Source organism: Salvelinus sp. IW2-2015, linkage group LG6.2 (assembly GCF_002910315.2).
Source record: "Salvelinus sp. IW2-2015 linkage group LG6.2, ASM291031v2, whole genome shotgun sequence".
NCBI lineage: Eukaryota > Metazoa > Chordata > Actinopteri > Salmoniformes > Salmonidae > Salvelinus > Salvelinus sp. IW2-2015.
In genome coordinates, this window is record NC_036846.1 from 24,772,497 (window position 1) to 24,794,079 (window position 21,583).

General features: G+C 43.3%; 1 long non-coding RNA gene and 1 pseudogene across 2 annotated transcripts; one reads left to right on the forward strand and one right to left on the reverse strand.

The window, feature by feature from the left end:
- Positions 1 to 7,659: 7,659 nt before the first annotated feature.
- On the reverse strand, positions 7,660 to 17,055 carry LOC111966034 (LIM and senescent cell antigen-like-containing domain protein 1; annotated as a pseudogene).
- LOC139027991 (uncharacterized) lies at positions 9,763 to 10,324 on the forward strand. 2 transcript variants are annotated; one of them, XR_011480127.1, is made up of 3 exons: positions 9,763 to 9,812; positions 10,071 to 10,141; positions 10,242 to 10,324. It is a non-coding gene; the product is annotated as an uncharacterized lncRNA (long non-coding RNA). The 2 variants fall into 2 exon arrangements; XR_011480126.1 differs by lacking the exon at positions 9,763 to 9,812 and adding an exon at positions 9,827 to 9,897.
- Positions 17,056 to 21,583: the final 4,528 nt, after the last annotated feature.

Below are 21,583 nucleotides of genomic sequence, written 5' to 3' on the forward strand. Positions count from 1 at the left end.
AGAGAGAGATTGTGTAACGTGGCACATTACAGGTGAGGTTCTTCGATATGTTGAACGGCTGTTGGCATCCAATAATGTTGCACTACGCCACCTACTAGACTGGAGTATAACTCTTATACATTGCTTAAAGTTATTTATAGTTTTGATGTCTTCACTATTAATTTCTAAATGTAGAAAATAGTAGAAAATAAAGAAAAAACCTGGAATGAGTAGGCTGTGTCCAGATCTTTGACTGGTACTGTACATTTATGTTAATCCAGTAGCATGAAATAACATGACTCTCCATTGAAACAGTTCTATCTGCAACTTTTCATGAACAGTGGGAAGTTGGAATGAAACAACATACATTTAGTTAGATAGAACCTGCTCTTACCATGAGAAACAGATTTCCCAATTCTCCTCCTCTTCTTATCTTTTAATGTGACATTCAGCTCCAGTTGTTTGACTGCAGTTCTCCAGCTTCACTGATGCCATCTCTGGATGCCATACAGGCAAACACTGGACTCCACTGTCCACAATCAGGACTCAGACTGTAGGTTTCTACTCAGTGGGAGGAGAGAGGCAGGATGGGTTTGTGTTCTCACGTTGATGATACCGGCTCAGACTGTAAGTCTGAGTCGGCCTGTAGTAATAATAGACAACGACACAAAAATTGTCTGACGTTCTGGCCGATTTCTCTTTATATCCTAATAATTCTATATTTTTTCTTGTTCAGTGATTTAATTTCAATAGATCAGGTAGCTAAGCATTGACAACAAAACATGAATTAATTCACACTAGACACAAATTCCACACTAAATCACAACGTAAATACACTTAATCTAGAGTAGATGTCCTACATTTACATAAACGCATAAAAGACCCAAAACCATTTAGGTTGCAGTTGTTGTTTTAAGCAGCACAATGAACTATTTTCTGGAATAACCTTGTCTTCACTGTATTATTTAAATCACAAAAAAACTATTGTATTTCCCGTTCACACCATAGTAACAATTATAGATATAGATAGAAAGAACTGAATGCGTCTGAATATTGCTACACATGTGAAAAACGGATAAACATTACATTCATCTTCAAACCAGTAGTGTAGCTGTGAATTTGTCTCTCTCGGATGCACGAGCACTGCCTGCACCGAAGTCCGTTGAAGCAGACCGAGTGGGCGCCACCAATTTACCAGCTTGTGAATTTTACACAAAACCAATATGTCAAACGCACTCAGAAATATCAAATACTTGTATTTTTTTATTAAATTACCTTTACGAAATGATGTAAAGTCACTCAGACAAACCCAGTCTCTAGTTTATGTGACTTGAAAAATAGATTTGATCACGTTCTTCACTCACTCGGCTTGACACAAAAATAGCACATAAAACCTTTACCAAACGTGATACAACTTCAAGTTATTTGTTACCTAGCATGTTATGACRTGTTCTTTTGATATTAGAACGTTTAAATGTGCTATTACATACCAGTAGTAATACATTTGAAACCGACACAAAAGTTATCGTCTTGRCAACACAGTTAAGGCGCCTGCCCGGAACTTCCTGTTCTCCCACTACCRCCAAAGATSTATATGTGATACCACCGTGCAAATGTGACGTCGAAGATCTTTACAACTAAACTAAGATATACCACAGCCTGTCGTTTCCAACGGGAACAAATGAGTAATAGAGGGCAGAACAAGGAAGGAGAGTTGACCAGAGCCAAGCATGAGCTAGCGAGATCCTATTGGCGCGTTCTAGCACGCATCTGCAGATTTCCTTTAGGGAACGCCTACTCTGTGAAGTGCGCGTGTGCAATAACTCAATCTTTCTAAACAACGGGATTTTTAAAAACGTTGCAAAGGGTCAAGTCTACACAACTTAGTCCACTCTGTTCATAACATATTCTAGTTTTCGGAATAGAAAACTGTATCGAAATCAAATATTTCATCGATGAGGAAATGTGCAGAATGTCGGCCAAAATCCATCTCTTTCCATCTTCTCCCACTGCCGACCAATGGGCTTCCTCTCACTACCAAATTTGGTAGTGAGTGGAAACGCAAACCAGATGCTTCACATTTATACATCCGGTGAAATATCTGTCTCATTGTTCTATCTGTGGCGATATCTTATTCTTCATGTACATTTCGGGCAGACTCTGTGTTGCGTATTGCTGCCTTTCGCAGGTCRGATTGTGGATTTTGGTCACAAACAACAACAAAAAACAGGTGAAAATATTAAATGAGATATTTTGATATTAGAAAGTTTAAATGTGCTATTACATACGTAGTAATTTACATTTGAACATTTTACATTTGAACATACATTTGAACCCGACACAAAAGTTATCTTCTTGACAACACAGTGTATGGAGCCTTTACTGATGGCCCTACGAACCCGACTCCCCACAACAGGCCATCCACCTGGGAGGATGGAACCCCTTCCCTCAAAACTCGTCACTCAATGTTTTAACCGTTTTAATTTTTTTCGTGGCTCACAGGTTACCTATGGTTAGAGTGCTGGGCCAGGTAAACCGAAAGGTTGCTGGAATCAAATCCCAAGCTGACATGGTAACAATCTGTCGTTCTGCCCCTGAGCAAGGCAGTTAACCCACTGTTCCCCGGGCGCGTGAAGCGGTGGATGTCGATTAGGCAGCTACTCCTGCACCTTTCTGATTCAGAGGGGTTGGGTTAAATGAGAAGGACCACATTTCAGTTGAACCATTTCCATGTTTCTCTGCAGCTGCAACTAGCCACATGTACTTTCCCTCCATCGATGCCGTTGATCAGAAATCCAACCATACTAAAACTCATCCTCCTCTTCAGCCTACTCACTGGCGAGGCTCTCACCCGACTCTCTCACCCTGGGATACCCTCGTTCACTGCTTCAGCCCCCACTCCGAACTCCTGGCAATCTCAACCTGTCCTCTCTCACAAAGCACTTTGGGTCCCCAGCTGCATGAAAACCCCCAGTTGAACACACAGTTGCTTTCCTGTATCCCGAACTGTACACTCCCTCTTACTATGCTTTCCTGCACTTTCCTCACATCGTGGGATCCCTTCTTCTACAACACTGCGCAACATGTCCAATCCTTGGCACCTAAAGCACCGTAGCGGATTCAGAACATAGGCCCTCACGGAATAACCTAATCTAACCTGCATATCAGGTAGCAACTCTGTCAAAGCTCACAAGACAGACATGCTTTTCTGTCCGCCATTGCCACCAGGTCTGTTCTCACCAATAGTCAGGTGTCCACAAACACATATAATATTCCTTTTTCATTCTATCCACCTTCTACACTCAACCCCATTTATAACCCCCATTGTATTACCCTTTTTTTGTCCTCTACCCAGCTTTACCCTCCACGTATGGGTCGCCCAAAAAGCAGGAATCCACTCTTTTCCAAATGATCTCCGGTAGGAGTCTCAGGACAAAACGTTGGACGTCTCTACCACACATGTCCGCCTCAGGAAGGCCACCACATCCTGGACAGGCTCAACTTCAGAGCCCTCACAACTGCCGACTGACTCCATTTTGAGATCATAAAAGTTCTGCCAACAGCGCATGAAAGACCTTATTCATGTTTGAAGATTACTTGGTTTGTATTCAGGAGATGCAGGTATGTACTCAATATTAGGTATGTACACAGGAGACGACAGTGGCGATCGGTGCCGTTTAAGATGAGGAAGGATGATCATTTACATTTTATTTCTATAACAGCATATTGGATGACTGTCATTCATATTCCATTCACCCATCTCAATGTAACATCAATAGGTGTAGGATACTACATGATACTAACATTTTCCCTGTACCCATCATGTGGCTGCTACAACCTAGCCTATGAATGAAAGTTTACAATGTAGGTACGTACACAGGTTGAGATAATTTTGAGTAATCAAGGTGTCAGATACCGACACATTCAAAACCACCTTGCACACTCTTGCCTGCATCTAGCTGATCTAGGGTGTAATTAAGACCTTTACATACGTATATTTATCATACCTATCTAACTAATTCTACTTAAGCGATTGTGCTCCATGAAACACTCCCCTAACTTGTTTAAACCTGTCAGCGACTCACAGTGATGGAACAAAATGGAGTAGCATGCTAAGACGTGTCCATCTCCATTCCTTTCAACTCTCCTCCTCTGAAACGGTTGGGAGTAATATTCAAACAAACCCATGACATTTTATTTTATTACAAGCAAATGTTAGGATACACGATATACCAGACTCACACACGATATACCAGACTCACACATGATATACCAGACATACCAGACTCATTGGCTCCACGTTCTGATACACAGCTAGAATTCTCATTCTTACACAGAAGTGAGGAATATTCTCTAATTAAGGCAGTTGTAGTAAGTCTGGATCACATGCCAGTATATTGRACAACCACATGCATATTATCTGACACACTTACAGTATATAATGCAGTGTAAAATATACACTGAGCTTACCAAACATTAGTACTTGTACTGAGTTAAAAATCCTTCTTTAAATCTGTCATCTACTGATTGAAGAGACGTCAATAAGRGATCATAGCTTTCACCTGATCCGTCTATGTCATGGAAATATTTTGTATACTCAGTGTATATTCATACCAAAGGCACAAGACAAAAGCTATTTTAAGAGTACTACAAGCACCTTCTCATCTCTTTAAGACAGTGTGCAAGTATTTTGTTAGATGTCATTAACCCTTTATAATGCTGTTCATTTGGGTCTGCTCGTGGCCAAACTAGATCAGACAGTTATATGCATTATTTCTTAACAATATCTAAATGCATTTCACCCATCGTTTTCCCCCTCCATGCTTTCATAGGTCATTGTCAGGCAGAATGAGGTTCTATATTGTTTGAATAAGACTGGACATCTGGAAAACAGCTCCACATGCAAAAAGCCACTTCCACAAAAATAATCAATTAAAAAGTGAGAAAAAGATAACACGTTATACTTAGTACCCGAGGACGTCAAAGACGAAAATACTGGAATAGACAGTATTTTTGAGTCTGACACATTTATACGATTCATTTGGGCACTTGTTAAGGTTAATATCGGTTTCAGCTTGCTCATCGGGCTGCAAACCTCCAGTAACTTTCTGAAAATCCCAGGTTTCTAGAAACCCAGCAAATGGAAGATCCCCAGAATCAATAGGGAATACGCAGGACATCCGGAAAGCCAGGAATTTTCCAGAGTTTCTGGAACTTTGGGAAAGCTACTGGACATTTTGTTCAGTGTCGCCCCCTTGGTACTCGGAGGTCTACTTGCGTCCGACAGTCTCAGCCAGTTTCTTCAGTCTCTTCTTCAGTTCCAGAGGAAACTTCTCATAACATTTCTTACACACAGGCTTCATGTAAACTCCACAAACTTGTCCTGTCAACAGAGGACAGGGGAGACACAGTCAGTATTTTGTAATGCATTTTGGACTCCATTGTGTATGAAATGTGTTTACGAATAATTATTTTAAATGTTTTTGTATTCTCATGAAGAGCAGCACATGCAGGTGTCTATCCTTAGCAAGTTACACTATGATCACACAACTAGCATGACAGGACAGAAATACAGTCAGATGTACTGAAGTGGAACCAACACTAAATATTGTATTTTTAAAGGGAAATGACCTCCATATCATATGAATGTGGAAGATTACACATACACCTTTGATCACAACATGTGCATCCCAAATGGCACCCTATTCCCTTTATAGTGCACTACGTTGGACCAGGGCCCACAGGTTGTCATTTGGGACGCAGCCATTGTCACATAATAGTGGTTGTTCCACTGGATATCATAAGGTGAATGCACCAATTTGTAAGTCGCTCTGGATAAGAGCGTCTGCTAAATGACTTAAATGTAATGTAAACATAACAGAGCAATGACAGAACAGAGCATTGACTGAACAGATCAAGCAAACTGGAGGAGAAAACAACAAGAGGAAAGACAATAAGAGGAAAATATAAATGAAGAGTGACTTGGAAGTGGAATTACTAACAATAGATGGATATGAGAGAGATAGTGAAGATGACAGGAAGTGGAATTACTAACCAATAGATGGAAATGAGAGAGGATAGTGAAGATGACAGGAAGTGAATTACTAACCAATAGATGGATATGAGAGAGGATAGTGAAGATGACAGAAGTGGAATTACTAACCAATAGATGGAAATGAGAGAGGATAGTGAAGATGACAGGAAGTGGAATTACTAACCAATAGATGGAAATGAGAGAGGATAGTGAAGATGACAGGAAGTGGAATTACTAACCAATAGATGGAAATGAGAGAATAGTGAAGATGACAGGAAGTGGAATTACTAACCAATAGATGGAAATGAGAGAGGATAGTGAAGATGACAGGAATGGAATTACTAACCAATAGATGGAAATGAGAGAATAGTGAAGAAGACAGGAAGTGGAATTACTATCCAATAGATGGAAATGAGGATAGTGAAGAAGACAGGAAGTGGAATTACTACCAATAATGGGAATGAGGATAGTGAAGAAGACAGAAGTGGAATTACTAACCAATGGATGGAAATGAGAAAGGATAGTGAAGAAGACAGGAATGGGAATTACTAACCAATAGATGGAAATGAGGATAGTGAAGAAGACAGGAAGTGGAATTACTAACCAATAGATGGAAATGAGGATAGTGAAGAAGACAGGAAGTGGAATTACTATCCAATAGATGGAAATGAGGATAGTGAAGAAGACAGGAAGTGGATTACTAACCAATGGATGGAAATGAGAAAGGATAGTGAAGAAGACAGGAAGTGGAATTACTAACCAATAGATGGAAATGAGGATAGTGAAGAAGACAGGAAGTGGAATTACTATCCAATAGATGGAAATGAGGATAGTGAAGAAGACAGGAAGTGGAATTACTATCCAATAGATGGAAATGAGGATAGTGAAGAAGACAGGAAGTGGAATTACTAACCAATGGATGGAAATGAGAAAGGATAGTGAAGAAGACAGGAAGTGGAATTACTAACCAATAGATGGAAATGAGAGAGGATAGTGAAGAAGACAGGAAGTGGAATTACTAACCAATAGATAGAAATGAGAGGATAGTGAAGATGACAGGAAGTGGAATTACTAACCAATGATGGAAATGAGGATAGTGAAGAAGACAGGAAGTGGAATTACTATCAATAGATGGGAAATGAGGATAGTGAAGAAGACAGGAAGTGGAATTACTAACCAATGGATGGAAATGAGAAAGGATAGTGAAGAAGACAGGAAGTGGAATTACTAACAATAGATGGAAATGAGAGAGGATAGTGAAGAAGACAGGAAGTGGAATTACTAACCAATAGATAGAAATGAGAGGATAGTGAAGATGACAGGAAGTGGAATTACTAACCAATGGATGGAAATGAGAGGATAGTGAAGATGACAGGAAGTGGAATTACTAACCAATAGAGTGGAATGAGAGAGGATATGAAGAAGACAGGAAGTGGAATTACTAACCAATAGATAGAAATGAGAGGATAGTGAAGATGACAGGAAGTGGAATTACTAACCAATGGGTGGAAATAGAGGATAGTGAAGATGACAGGAAGTGGATTACTAACCAATAGATGGAAATGAGAGGATAGTGAAGACAGGAAGTGGAATTACTAACAATAGATGGATATGAGGATAGTGAAGATGACAGGAAGTAGAATTACTAACCAAGGATGAAAATGAGCAGAGGAGGATAGTGAAGATGAAAAGAAGAGGACTGGAAAAGTCTACAGACAGATAACAGGTTTCTTTTTGCGGTCTTTTGAGGCGTCCCTCTCGGCGCGGGCCAGTCTGCGTTTCAGTCCTCAGGCATCCGCTCGTAACAGTGCTTACATACAGGCTCAGATCTACCTCTACAAACTTGTCTCTGTTACACCACAGGAAGGGGAGGGAGAGAGAAGAGAAAACAGAGGATGGAAAAGCACAGGGTGGAGAAGTAGAAGACTAGAGAAATAAGAGGAAAAACAGATTGTGTCAATAGGAGGAAGGTTGAGAAACACAGTACTTTATAGGGATAGGGTGTCCTTTGGGACGCACACAGATTGAGAAGAAGGCAGGACAACGACAGACAGGAAGAGCCAAAGGGTTAGGAAAGAGCCCAGTATAATACCACTGATATATAATATGTAATAACAACATACTTGAGGGTGAGCTTGGTGTTGCAGGTGGCGCAGGAGAAGCAGTTACACACCATGCTTTGTTCAGGGCTGACACCACTACAGGAGGAACAGAAAGTCCATTATGCTTTAGATCGTTCTAAAACAATTCATTAAACATGAAAAACAGTTGATGCTTACCATCTCCTTCTATCACTCTGTTGCAATGTAGCACACATCACCAAAGAGCTAGAGGGTTGAGACACAGGCAGAGATGAGCATTTCATTCACCAAACATACACTACTTGATTTAACCATTATCAAACTTTACATTTCAGTCAGTGCCAGCCAGAGAAACATGCAATAACTGTTACTCAGCAACCCTATCGCATGACGTTGAGGGACATGAGCCCATGGGACCTGTCAAACATAGTGCATTACATAGGAATAGGGTACATTTACCTGGTTGTAGTGGGTCTTACAGTCAGATCATAGCTTTATTACTGGTTAGTGGGTCTCAGTCAGATCATAGCTTTATTACCTGGTTGTAGTGGGTCTCACAGTCAGATCATAGCTTTATTACCTGGTTGTAGTGGGTCTCACAGTCAGATCATAGCTTTATACCTGTTGTAGTGGGTCTCACAGTCAGATCATAGCTTTATTACCTGGTTGTAGTGGGTCTCACAGTCAGATCATAGCTTTATTACCTGGTTGTAGTGGGTCTCAAGTCAGATCATAGCTTTATTACCTGGTTGTAGTGGGTCTCACAGTCAGATCATAGCTTTATTACCTGGTTGTAGTGGGTTCTCAGTCAGATCATAGCTTTATTGCCTGGTTGTAGTGGGTCTCACAGTCAGATCATAGCTTTATTACCTGGTTGTAGTGGGTCTCACAGTAGGCCAAACCCTTCCTCTCATAGTGGCGGTGTCCAAGGAACGGCTTCTCACACTTAGCACACACAAAATGCTGCAAACACAGGCAACATCACATGTTAGCATGGCTAATGGCTAACTAGTCACAGGGAAGTAGCACCCCAAGTTAGCATGGCTAATAGCTAACTCTTGTCACAGGCAGACACCACTACACAGGCGTTAACATATTGCTAACTCTACTTACAGGCACAAGCAGTTAAGTAAGCTAACTTGGCTAACTCTAGTCAGCTGCCATCAGGGCACATATTCACAAAGCGTATCAGTGAAGGAGTGCTGATCTAGGATCAGGTGATCTACCTATACTATGTTATTCATTATGATCTTAAAGGTCATGAACAGTCAAATAAAAATCCATGTTTTTCATGAAACTGGATGATATTTGAATGAAACCAGGTCAAAGTATGAAAAATGACTGTTCTCCTACATTGATAAAGTCATAAAGATACTGGTCCCCTCCCCCATGTCAAACACTTGGATTCATTGTTAAGGGGTTAGGGTGACATCACCCTAACTCATTTTAATACACCAATGGTAAAATGATTATCTCTTACCTAATTTAAAATAAGTACCGCTTTGTAACCAACATCGAGGAGAAGGCGTGTTTGTGGAGGGGCGTGGTTTATACAGCTACTCTACTGGTGCCAAAATTGGACTGTAAGTGTCATCAAATATAATTAAACGTTCACACTATTCATCTATGGTAAAGACACTCATGTCCCCTTTTATCTGTGCCTGGTGCTAGCTAGTTACTGGCTAGCTGGGTCTTCATCTGTTTCTGGTGTTAGCTGGGTCTTCATCTGTGTCTGGTGTTAGCTAGTTACGGGTAGCTAGGTCTTCATCTGTGTCTGGTGTTAGCTAGTTACGGGCTAGCTAGGTCTTCATCTGTGTCTGTGTTAGCTAGTTACGGTGCTAGCTGGGTCTTCATCTGGTTCTGGGTTAGCTAGGTCTTCATTGGTCTGGTGTTAGCTAGGTCTTCATCTGTGTCGGGTGTAGCTAGGTCTTCATCTGTGTCTGGTGTTAGCTAGTTCATCTGGTCTGGTTAGCTAGGTCTTCATCTGTGTCTGGTGTTAGCTAGGTCTTCATCTGGTCTGGTGTTAGCTAGGTCTTCATCTGTGTCTGTGTTAGCTAGGTCTTCATTGCGTCTGGTGTTAGCTAGGTCTTCATCTTGGTCTGCGTGTTAGCTAGGTCTTCATCTGTGTCTGGTGTTAGCAGTTACAGGCTGCTAGCTAGGTCTTCATCTGTGTCTGGTGTTAGCTAGGTCTTCATCTTTGTCTGGTGTTAGCTAGTTACAGGCTAGCTAGGTCTTCAGCCAGCATGGAACGGGGGTTGTTAGAAACTCAGACGCCGTTGTCATGTCAACACATCCGTCAGTGCTGCTGTGAACCACATCATAACAGACATGCCAAATGGGAGAGGTATTAAATGTATCACCACATTTGCTTGAGATGATTTTACTGCAACACTGTATCCAAGTTGCTTGACATAGGGGTTTCAAAGAGCTGTCAGTCAAGGAGAGCTCACAAGTATAAGCTCTCCACTCACCTGTCTTTTCAAACTTCCTGGTAGTTAGACCACATTGAGCATTTCTATCCAAAACAAATATATGGGGGATATTTTAGTCACTAAAATGCTATTTTACATGTGAATCAGAATGACTGTTTGGGACCTTTAAAGACTAAACTAACCCTATATCAGCCCTACTCTGAGAGCTTTATGAATACAACTGGCCCAAGTAACTCAAGGGGCTTGGTCAGAAAGATGCATGACACACACACAGCAGTCATTCAGGACAGAAAGCAGAACAATGGCCTCTAGTGGAGAGAATGTCAACTGCAGGCAGGCCAGGCACTGTGGACTACTTGTAGTGTAATCATCAGTACTGTAAAGCTGTGAGAGATTAAAGTGCAACAATGTGTTTAGGCACCCACACCCATGTATTTCTGGGTAAGAAGAACTTATCTGTGAATGCGGTAATGGTGTGCCTCTTGTTTCTATTGACATATGACGGGTGTATGTGGCTGAAGGCTGAAGAGTGTAGTTGCGTAGCTCGCTATGCAATGTTGTTTCCTGCAGTGCAGTTTCTATGTGTGGGAGGAGAAAGCCCTCCCTTCTCCTGGTATCTGTCCCAAATGGCACCCTATTCCCTACATAGGGCCCTAAATCTGACCAGAACACTATGGGCTCTAGTTAAAGTAGTGCACTACATAGGGACTACTGCCATTTGGGACATAACCCCTTCTCACCATGTTAAAGTGCCACTCGCAGTAGGCATAGCCCTTACATTCATAGTAGGGATGGCCCTGGAACGATCGCTCACATACACTACACCCAAAGTGCTGGGAGAGGAGGAGGGGGGAAGGAGGGAAGAAGGAGGGAGGAAGAGAGGGATAAAGGAAGCCACAAAGATGAGGATGTAGAGAAAAATAAAGTATGAAGGAATGTGTTGGAAGGAAAAGAAAGGTGTCACAGGATGGAGAGTATAAAAATTATAAAAATGTAACATATCATTTCTTTGTAAAAGCTTACTCAGCAAACATCTGACTAAACCATCACATTGGAGTCCAAATATGTCTAAAACACCACTAGAGCCCATCATGTCATTTCCGACCACACACCTCGACGTGCCACTGCTTGCCCATGGCGTTGACCACGCGTCCCTCGATGGGCCTTCTGCAGGCGCCACAGATCGGCACCCCCATCTTATCATGGCAGGGAAGACAGTACAGCTCTCCCTTCAGCTCCCTGGCATCTGCTGTCAGCTCCTTACTACAGGGAGAGGGACAAACATTATACACCATTATATTACACAAAACACACACAAAACAGTGCTTTTGAAGCAGGAAATGGTAACATCTTAAACACTCTTGCTTTCATTATTCAAATAGTGACTGACCACATAATGGAATCAGGAACACATCATGTCAGATATCAGGGGGAGCTGTGAAGTGTACTGACCACATAATGAAATCAGGAACACATCATGTCAGATATCAGGGGGAGCTGTGAAGGTACTGACCCACATAATGGAATCAGGAACACATCATGTCAGATATCAGGGGGGAGCTGTGAAGTTACTGACCCACATAATGGAATCAGGAACAACATCATGTCAGATATCAGGGGGAGCTGTGAAGTGTACTGACCCACATAATGGAATCAGGAACACATCATGTCAGATATCAGGGGAGCTGTGAAGTGTACTGACCCACATATGTCAGATATGCAGGGGGGAGCTGTGAAGGTACTGACCCACAATCAATGTCAGATATCAGGAGGGAGCTGTGAAGTGTACTGACCACATAATGGAATCAGGAACACATCATGTCAGATATCAGGAGGGAGCTGTGAAGGTACTGACCCACATAATGGAATCAGGAACACATCATGTCAGATATCAGGGGGAGCTGTGAAGTGTACTGACCCACATAATGGAATCAGGAACACATCATGTCAGATATCAGGAGGGAGCTGTGAAGTGTACTGACCCACATAATGGAATCAGGAACACGTCATGTCAGATATCAGGGGGGGCTGTGAAGTGTACTGACCCACATAATGGAATCAGGAACACATCATGTCAGATATCAGGAGGGAGCTGTGAAGGTACTGACCCACATAATGGAATCAGGAACACATCATGTCAGATATCAGGAGGGAGCTGTGAAGTGTACTGACCCACATAATGGAATCAGGAACATCATGTCAGATATCAGGAGGGAGCTGTGAGTGTACTGACCCACATATGGAATCAGGAACACATCATGTCAGATATCAGAGGGAGCTGTGAAGTGTACTGACCCACATAATGGAATCAGGAACACGTCATGTCAGATATCAGGAGGGAGCTGTGAAGCGTACTGACCCACAGTTGTTGCAGTTGAAGTGGTCGGGGTGGTAGGGGTCGTTCTTAGAATGAGAGGGCTGTCCTCGATGATGGCATGGCATTTCTGACAGATGTACTTCCCAGACTCTAGCCTTCTCACGGTTTGGCAGGGCCGACATAGGTGCCTGGGCAGGGACAAAAAGCAGGATGGGTATCCAACATGTCTCGCTGGGCCAAACAAAGCAGGGAAAGGGTGGACACAGTAGAAGTTTCTCCTACGCTTTATTTACAGTGTTGGAAAAGTATTTGCCTCCTTTCTGATGTTCTCTTGATATTGTGATACTGAATGTTATCAGATCTTCAACCAAAACCTGATATTAGATAAAGGGAACCTGAGTTTACAAATATTCAACAAACTGAGAAATCAGAAACGGGGTAAATACTTCTCACAGCACTGATTGATTTGTGTTGTTTAAATAGTCATCTACCATGGTTAATGTGCAGTGTGACTGGCTGGGGACTCCCTGCATAATGTGCAGTGTGACTGGCTGGGGACTCCCCTGCATAATGTGCAGTGTGCTGGCTGGGGACTCCCTGCATAATGTGCAGTGTGACTGGCTGGGGACTCCCCTGCATAATGTGCAGTGTGACTGGAGGGGACTCCCCTGCATAATGTGCAGTGTGACGGCTGGGACTCCCCTGCATAATGTGCAGTGTGACTGGCTGGGGACTCCCCTGCATAATGTGCAGTGTGACTGGCTGGGGACTCCCTGCATAATGTGCAGTGTGAACGGCTGGGACTCCCCTGCATAATGTGCAGTGTGACTGGCTGGGGACTCCTTGCATAATGTGCAGTGTGACTGGCTGGGGACTCCCCTGCATATGTGCAGTGTGACTGGCTGGGGACTCCCCTGTATAATGTGCAGTGTGACTGGCTGGGGACTCCCCTGTATAATGTGCAGTGTGACTGGCTGGGGACTCCCCTGTATAATGTGCAGTGTGACTGGCTGGGGATCCCCTGTATAATGTGCAGTGTGACTGGCTGGGGACTCCCTGCATAATGTGCAGTGTGACTGGCTGGGGATCCCCCTGCATAATGTGCAGTGTGACTGGCTGGGGACTCCCCTGTATATGTGCAGTGTGACTGGCTGGGGACTCCCCTGCATAATGTGCAGTGTGACTGGCTGGGGACTCCCCTGTATATGTGCAGTGTGACGCCTGGGGACTCCCCTGCATAATGTGCAGTGTGACTGGCTGGGGACTCCCCTGCATAATGTGCAGTGTGACTGGCTGGGGACTCCCTGCATAATGTGCAGTGTGACTGGCTGGGGACTCCCCTGTATAATGTGCAGTGTGACTGGCTGGGGACTCCCCTGTATAATGCATGGACATTGTGCAGTGTGACTGCTGGGGACTCCCTGCATAATGTGCAGTGTGACTGGCTGGGGACTCCCTGTTAATGTGCAGTGTGACTGGCTGGGACTCCCCTGCATAATGTGCAGTGTGACTGGCTGGGGACTCCCTGCATAATGTGCAGTGTGACTGGCTGGGGCCCCTGTATAATGTGCAGTGTTATTGTTGGAGATTCACTGCCAGCGTTCTTGACGAAGCCGACGTCAGCGAGCACAGCCTGGCAGATATCACAGCAGAAACAATCAGGATGCCAGCTGTTGTTCATGCGCTTGATCACACGGCCATGATGAACTCCCCTGAGAACACCGACCACCAATACAACATGAGACCCACGACCCACACCAATACAACATGAGAACACCCACCGACCCACCCACCATACAACATGAGAACCCCACCGACGCACCCACAATACAACATGAGACACCCACCGACCCACCCACCAATACAACATGAGAAACACGACCCCACCACCAATACAACATGGAACACCACCCACCCACCAATACAACATGAGAACCCCACCCACCCACCAATCAAACATGAGAACACCACCACCCACCAATACAACATGAGAACACCCACCCACCACCCACACAGTGGATTTACAAAGAGATTTGGTGTGTGTGTGTGTGTGTGTATATGGTGTGGTATATGTATGTATATGTGTGTGTGTGTATGTGTGTATGTATGTGTGTGTGTTGTATTGTGTATGTATGTGTGTGTGTTATGTGTGTGTGGCGTATGTGTGTATGTGGTATGTATGTGTGTATATGGTGCGTATGTGTGTGTGTGTGTGTGTGTGTGTGTGTGTGTGTGTGTGTGTGTGTGTGTGTTGACTCACCACACTGGTGCAGCAGGGAGCGAAGAGCATCTGAAAGTCATGTTCACAGTATTTCCTGCCTTCAAACTGTCAGGAGAAAACTATGACATTTAACAAGGTGCTTCACTCACACAATAAACCCAAACACTGAACAGTTTGACATTTGAATAGCGGCAACTTTCCTCAAATTCCCCAGTGTTCCAGAATCCTGGAGGGAATAAACCGGAAATCCAGAATCCTCCAACCATGATTTTTGGAAACCTGGGAATTTGTGGGGAAATACAGGAATTGTGCATCCTACATGTTCTCATAGAAGAGCCCCTCGGGGAACTGCTGGAAGCACTGCGCGCAGACGAAGCAGCCCTCGTGGTACAGCTCCCCGTTGCTGTTGACGATCTTCTCTGCCGGGGCGAAGCCGCTCTTACAGCGCTCGCACGACGCGTTTGCCAGGGCGTTCGCCATGTTGCTATGGTGACAAAAATGAAAGTATGAAGATCAGAACAGACGACAACTCCAGAATTATTTGCTGCTGTTCTGTTGATCCTGACACAGCAATCCCTGTGAAATTAGCCCAAATCTGTTTGTGGTCTTGCGCAACTCAACTGACTGCAGTAATTGGCAAGGAGTTGGCACAATAACYACAAGAYACTGGCACTCTGGCTACCACACAGCAGCAGATTCTCCTGCAGSGGGCTTGAATAGGGGAATGCAATGTGAAAGAAATCCAAYGAGAAAGTTATTCCAACAGAGAACTGCTGGGCTGTTGGAYATSTGCCTTGAGTGTCTACAGAAACAYCACTGGCAAAYGTCAATATATTTTCCTCTCTACTACAGATCAGTGTTTTACAGAGTGGGGGTGTTKATCCCAAATGGCACTCTATTCCCTATATAGTGGACTAATTTTAACCACATCCCTATGGCTGGTTAAKGGTAGTGCACTACATAGGTAATAGGGAGCCTTTTGGGACAGAAAGACAAGCRTGGTTTTAGGGGCGGGGCCTTGTCCCTCAGACAGTCCCTTACTCAAATCATATTACTCACAGCACCGCTGTCCCCATGGAGACACACACGTTGCTCAGGGTCTGTCTCCTAATTTGGTCATCTGAGAGCAGTCAGAGAGACATGATAGATCATAGCTGTCTGATGGTATTCAGTGTTGGTTTATCACGTAATTGATCAGAGACACGTACTGTACTGTGTCGCCTCAACACTCATTGGCTTATTCCTACACCCCAAATCAAGTGCCAAAAAATGACAACATGGTCTACAAATAGACCGTGTGTAATGATCCAAATAATCAAACTTGTTTACATTTTWAAATAGATTGAATGTTTCGACCTAAAAGTGTTATAGAAACTAACCAACTAAGAGGCTAACGTTACCAAGCTAGAGAGAAAAACAGAGTTTGAAGTAYCTAACGTTAGCAAGTTCACAACACACACGTCCACTCACTTGACGTTACTAGCCTACTGTAYCAGTCAGGTTAGCGAACTAAATAGCTAGTTAACTTTATTTAAAAGTTATTTAATGTTTCAAGCCGATTCTCACGCCCATCATTAAAAAAAAATCACTAGAGGTGTTACACTTTATCACATACTTTATCACATACAGTACCGCACCGAACAAATTAGCTAACGTTAGCTGCCCGGCTAGCTATTAGCATGGTAACGTGCTGTGAAATTCGAGTGTTCATACTTGGATCCAAGCTCTTACCTGCCCGTCATTTCTACTACTCCCAGCATCACCTATCAACACCACCGTATCTACTTTCCCCCGGGGTCTTCAAATAGGACGAGTAATGGATTGATCAGATAAGGATTATCCGACGCGACTCCTAGCCAACTAGCAATTTTTTTTCCTCCAGAATCTTTGTGAGACACCCTTTCCTTGGTAGCTGGCGTTTTCTAACGAAAAGGAACGAAATACGACCCCTCTAACGGCTATTACACTGATAGCACTCCTGTTGCACTGACTGCAGCGTCCCTAAAGTTCTTCTGAACGAGGGGTGGACGCCATACCTGGCCTGCGGGGTTTGAATACAAATATTACGCTTTGGGGGAATTATTTTTTGTGGTAAAAAAAACAAACACTCCAGGCAACTCGTGAACGTCTAAAACTAGATAAATGAATGATAAGGACTTTACATTTTCAATATACTGCAGTTTTTCTGAATTTTGAAATTGTGATGTGGCCTTGAGACAAATTCCCACTCCTGTTCTAGACCCCTAACAAGCTGTTACAATACTTTAAATATGCACACACCTCTGCAATGACTGGATAGACATGTCTGAATGAGTCAAATCAACGTTTATTGGTTGTGTACACAGATTTGCAGATGTCATTGCAGATGCTGTGAATTGCTTGCCACAGAAGTTTGACCATGTAAAAGGTAGTATTTGGAATTTGGTATTTGTTAGGGTCCCCATTAGCTGTTAACTTAAGTACTGCTCTTTCCATTATATAGACCAGCGTTCCCAAACTCAGTCCTCGAGACCCAAGGGGCACTTTCAAATAGTCAACTCGTCATCAAGTTGTGATCATTTGAATCAGCTGTGTCGTGTTAGGGAAAAACAAAACGTGTAATCCCTGGGTCCCGAGGACCGAGTTTGGAAATGCTGACAGACGAAGAGGTGAAGCCATGAACTTTTATTGATGTCACGTGTTAAATCCACATCAATCTGAGATTAAGGGGAGGAATGGGTTAATGAAGGATTTTTAAATCTTGAGACATGGATTGTGTATGTGTGCCATTGGGCAAGACAAAAGATTGAAGTGCCTTGAATGGGGAAGACAAATATTTAAGAGCCTTTGAACGGGGTATGGTAGTAGGTGTCAGGCGCACTGGTTGTGTCAAGAACTGCAACGCTGCTGGTTTCACACTCGGACCGTTTTCCGTGTGTATCAAGAACGGTCCACCACCCAAAGGACATCCAGCCGACTTGACACAACTGTGGGAAGCATTGGAGTCAACATGGGCCAGCATCCCTGTGGACACGTTTATGGGTCAATTTCACGCCTATGTATTGAATCCAAAATAAAATAAATCGTGAAGATGAAAAATAAAGTTGAGATGTAAACATATTTTCGAGGAAGTGGAAATAAAGGATGTTGAAATCAAAAATCTAACAATTGAAAGCAAAATGTGTAGAATTGTAGGTCCGCTAGTTTGGAGTGACGGTTCGTCTTAACCAATCAATGAACAGATGTTTTTTTCATTGCCTATTTAAATAGACGGTCTGACGTCACCTCGTTTTAGCTAACGTACTTCAAAATTGTCAGTCACGTCAATCATGTACGGATATTAGAAGCATGTCTATCTATACATTTAATGACAAACCATCTAACTAATGAGGTAAACATATGAATTACCTGTTGCACAACTTCGGCTCAGGTGTATGGAGAACCAGTTACCAACACCTGCGCCGAACTTTGTGCAACAGGTACAGTTTTACATTTTAAAAACATTTTATTAGTTTAGCAGCCGCTCTATCCAGGGCGACTTACAAGATCAGTTAGGATTAAGTTCCTTGCTCAGGGGCTCTCATTGACAGAGTTTACACTAGTCGGAGCTGGGATTCTAACCAGCAACCTCTCCGTGACTGGCCCATCGCTTTAACTGCCAGGTGTCATTGTAAATCAACATGGAGGCCTGAACTTGCAGTGAATATCCGGCAGGGGGAGTAGTTGTATCATGAATGCACCAGTGAATGTAAACTGGCATTTACTGTAGCCAGAGAAGTTTCAATCCCACCCTTGCAATCTAAATGATGTTTTCTAACCTACATGCGAGATTTAAACTTTTTCCTAAAGATTATTTCACTTTTGTATCAAACCTTTGATTTTCATATATGTGTATAGTAGTGGATGAGTAGCTGGAGTGCCAGTCTTTTGTGATATCATGCCAACTCCTTGTCACTCATTGGCTTGACAATGAGCAATGTAACAATCCACCCTCAGATCTGAGACCAGTGGAGGAGTATTTGTTCTGTAGTTTCTGCAACTGGACAGTTGACACAGTGGATTAGGAAAGTATTCAAACCCTTGACATTTCCACGTTCTGTTACGTTATATTAAAATTGATTAAATTGTATTTTTTCCTCATCAATCTACACACAATACCCCATAATGACAAAGCAAAACAGGTTTTAGACATTTTTGCAAATGTATAAAATAAAAAAACGAATTCACATTTCATTAGTATCAGACCATTATCTCAGTACTTTGTTGAAGCACCTGTTGGCAGCGATTACAGCCTCAAGTCTTCTTGGGTATGAAGCTACAAGCTTGGCACACCTGTATTTGGGGAGTTTCTCCCATTATCTCTGCAGATCCTCTCAAGATCTGTCTGGTTAGATGGGAAGCGACGCTGCACAGCTATATTCAGGTCTATCCAGAGATGTTCGATCGGGTTCCAGTCTGGGCTCTGGCTGAGCCACTCAAGACATTCAGAGACTTGTCCGAAGCCACTCCCGTTGTCTTGGCTGTGTGTTAAGTCGTGTTGTCCTGTTGGAAGGTGAACCTGCCCCAGTCTGAGGTTTTCATCAAGGATCTCTCTGTACTTTTCTCTGTTTATCTTAACTCGATCCTGACTAGTCTCCATCGATTGCTCAGTTTGGCGGGCGGCCAGATCTAGGAAGAGTCTTGGTGGTTCCAAACTTCTTACATTTTAAGAATGATGGAGTCCACTGTGTTCTTGTGGACCTTCAATGCTGCAGACATTTTTTGGTACCCTTCCCAGATCTGTGCCTCGACACAATCCTGTCTCGGAGCTCTACGGACAATTACTTCGACCTCACGGCTCTGTTTTGCTTGTCTACATGAACTGTGGGACCTTATATAGACAGGTTTGTGCCTTAAAAATCATGTCCAATAAAAATAATTTACAACAGGTGGACTCCAATCAAGTTGTAGAACATCTCAAGGATGATAATGGAAACAGGATGGACCTGACCTCAATTCGAGTCTCATAGCAAATGGTATGATTTACTAATGTAAATAAGATATTTCTGTTTTATTTTAATAAATTTGCAAACATTCTAAAAACCTGTTTTCGCTTTGTCATTATGAGGTATTGTGTGTAGATTGAGGGAAAAAATGAATGTAATCCATTTTAGAATAAGGCTGTAACGTAACAATGTGGAAATAGTGAAGGGTCTGAATACTTTCTGAATGCACTGTCAACCTTGGTCGACATTGATCATCCTTGAGATGATTACAGCTTGGAATGTAATCAATACATTTTTTTGCAGCGAGCGTCCTTTAAAACATACCCACCTGCTATGTGGTTTAAATGTGTTACAAGTGACATCTGATCTGAGTCAACCTTTTGAGTCTCAGGTGTGACATTAACTATACAGATGGGCACAGATGGAAGAAGGGCAACGTCTTATGAGTTCCAAACCGACTTGCTAGTTTTACTTTTTTTTCATGTTCATCTTTACTTTTCTTGTACAGGGAGTTCATACCATTATCACATATGACCGCCAAGCACTACTGGACATGAGATCGACAGTTACTAACCTTCGACCTCGCAAGGCCCCGGGCCAGATGGAACTGTTCTCAAAGCAGACCAGCTGACAGGAAGTGTCTTCACTGACATTTTCAATCTGTCCTTGTCCCAGTCTATAATCCCCCAAAATGTTTCAAGCTGACCACCATTTGCCCCTGTTCCCATGAACTCCATGGTAACCTGCATAAATGACTGTAATTATAAAGTGCTTTGAAAGGCTGGTCATGACACACATCTAGACCATCATCACAGACACCCTGGACCCACTSCAATTTGCATACCGCCCCCTACAGATCCACAGATGACGCAATCTCTATTGCACTTCACACTGCCGTCTCCCACCTGGACAAGAGGGGAAATAACTATGTGAGAATACTGTTCATAGACTACAGCTCAGCGTTCAACAYCATAGTCCCCTCCAAGCTCATCACCAAGCTGGGGACACTGGGACTGAACACCTTCCTCTTCAACTGGATCCTGGACTTCCTGACGGGCCGGCCCTAGGTGGTGAGGGTAGGCAACAACACTGCTGCCACACTGATCCTCAACACGGGGGCCTCTTAGGGGTGTGTGCTTAGTCCCCTCCTGTACTCTCTGTTCACCTACAACCRCATTGCCAGGTGTAACAGTATAGCTTCCCTCTCCTCGCCCCTACCTGGGCTCGAACCAGGGACCCTCTGCACACATCATCAACTAACACCCACGAAGCATCGTTACCCATCGCACTACAAAAGCCGCGGCCCTTGCAGAGCAAAGGGAACAACTACTTCAGGTCTCAGAGCGAGTGACGTCACCCGATTGAAACGCTATTAGTGCGCACCACTGCTAACTAGCTAGCCATTTCACATCGGTTACACAGGCACGACTCCAACACCATCATCAAGTTCTCTGACGACACAACAGTGGTAGACCTGATCACCGACGGCAATGAGACAGGGAGAGGTTGTTGTCCTGGCACCACACTGCTAAATCATAACCTCCTCCCTGTAGGA